Source organism: Miscanthus floridulus, unplaced genomic scaffold (assembly GCF_019320115.1).
Source record: "Miscanthus floridulus cultivar M001 unplaced genomic scaffold, ASM1932011v1 os_2106, whole genome shotgun sequence".
Lineage (NCBI taxonomy): Eukaryota > Viridiplantae > Streptophyta > Magnoliopsida > Poales > Poaceae > Miscanthus > Miscanthus floridulus.
This window is the reverse complement of record NW_027098103.1, coordinates 6,557-8,450: the sequence shown is the minus strand read 5'-3', so window position 1 is coordinate 8,450 and position 1,894 is coordinate 6,557. Positions and strand designations below refer to the sequence as shown.

At 42.8% G+C, this 1,894-nt stretch overlaps 1 non-coding gene across 1 annotated transcript; it reads left to right on the top strand.

Annotated features, from left to right (window-relative positions):
- Positions 1-747: 747 nt before the first annotated feature.
- LOC136534633 (small nucleolar RNA R71) lies at positions 748-854 on the top strand. Its single transcript, XR_010778769.1, has one exon. It is a non-coding gene; the product is annotated as a small nucleolar RNA R71 (small nucleolar RNA).
- Positions 855-1,894: the final 1,040 nt, after the last annotated feature.

Here is a 1,894-nt window from a genome sequence, read left to right as displayed (position 1 = left end):
TTATTACTTACTTCTACTTCTACTATGCATTATATATGTGATGTGATGCTTGGTGGAGGATTGTTTGTGAGTGGCTAAGGCACATGGTGCCGATAATGTGGTAATAACCAGGAGATCATTTTATTAAAGCTCAATTGGTTTTTAATAGATGAACATAGATTTTGAAGTTTTGTATTTATGTTTTCTATCTTTTTATCATTATATGAAAGCTTTTTAGTTATGTTTTCATTTATTTTTGCTTGGCCTAAGACCAAGTCTTTCAAGGAAGGTGAATTCAAATTGAAATTTGAATTGAAGTTTGAATTACCTCCTTGGGAGCGGAACTAATTGTTCCACCCGTTATTGTTACCTTGTCAGAACCCATTGTTGATGTAGGTGGCACCTTCATGGGTTTCGGGATAGTTGTTCCTCAAATGTTAGACCTCACCACAGACTTCGCAAGTCATTTGTGAGTCCATGGCCTGAATTGTGGCCTTCATAGCTTCCTTTTCATGGGCCCTTTCGTTCAGTCTTGAGAGTAACAAGTCTATTTTTGTGGCAAGCATATCTGGCTCCTCCATGGTATGCATGCCTTTTTGTTGCTTGCATTCCTCTTCCTAGTTCTGATTGGCCACCATCTTCTCGATAAGAGCTATGGCATTGTTGATGGTGAGGGAGAGAAATGCTCCTCCAGCAGTGGCATCCACATGCCCCTTTGACATGGGCGTAAGCCCTTCATAGAAATTTTGGAGCATGGGCCAGTTTTCCATTCCATGGTGCAGGCAGGCCTAGATGTAATCCTGGAGCCTTTCCCATGCCTCGAGGTTGGATTTAAGTGAAGTCTGCTGGAAGTTTGAAATCTTCCCCCTCAGGGCATTGGTTTTGCCCATGGGGAAAAACTTCATGAGGAACATCATAGAACATTTGTCCCACGTGTTGATAGCTTCCTTCTCTTCATAGAACCACTATTTTGCCTTCCTTGCAAGGGAGAAGGGAAATAGATGGAGCCTGATGCTAGCTGGTGCGACATCTTTGATGACTATGGTGTTGTAGAGCTCTAGGAAGTGTTGCAAGTGTCCACTTGCATCCTCGCTTAGCAAACCACAAAATTGGTTTGCCTATACCATCATGATTAGGCCAGTGCATAGCTCAAAGTTTCTGGTACCTGTGTTGATAGCGGGCCCAACGGGCATGTTGGCAACAGCGGGGGTGGAGTAGTCATGGAGTGACTTGGCTATAGCAATAGTAGCAGATGGTACGGGGGTGACTAGTTCAACTATCGGCAGAGTAGCAGAAGAAGAAGCAGTATGAGACCAGCTCTTCCTTAGGAGTGCCTCCAGATTATCGGTGTAGTTATTCCGTAGATCAAAACTACTCATACACTATCCTGTTTTCATCCACAATAGGAAGAAAACAAGCAGAATTAGCCAGCATAAACTATGGCTACCATTACATGCATGTGCTTATGATCAGTCCTACTAGATTCTTTAACCTATGACCTCCCCGACAACGGTGCCAGAAATGCTTGTTGGCATTTCTTAGCACAATCACCAAGTGTGGAGGTTTTCAGTCCCTCCCCGGCAACAATGCCAGAAATGCTTGTTGGCATTTTTTAGTGCAATCACCAAGTGTGGAGATTTTAAGTCCATCCTCGGTAACGGCACTAGAAATGCCTGTTGGTATTTCTTAGCACCACTAAGATTAAGTTAACCTTAGCAACGTCGCCAAGAAACACCAACTACGATAGTTCTTAACGATTATAGAAAGTATCCGCAAGCGCACGGATCTATTGTTGTAGCATTTCACCCAAAAGTATTTAGGGTATTGTTATTTATATTTTCCCAAAGGAGGGCAAGGTATGAGAGTCTAGCATGGGCATGAACAAGATTACATACTTGCATTAGTGGACCATAGT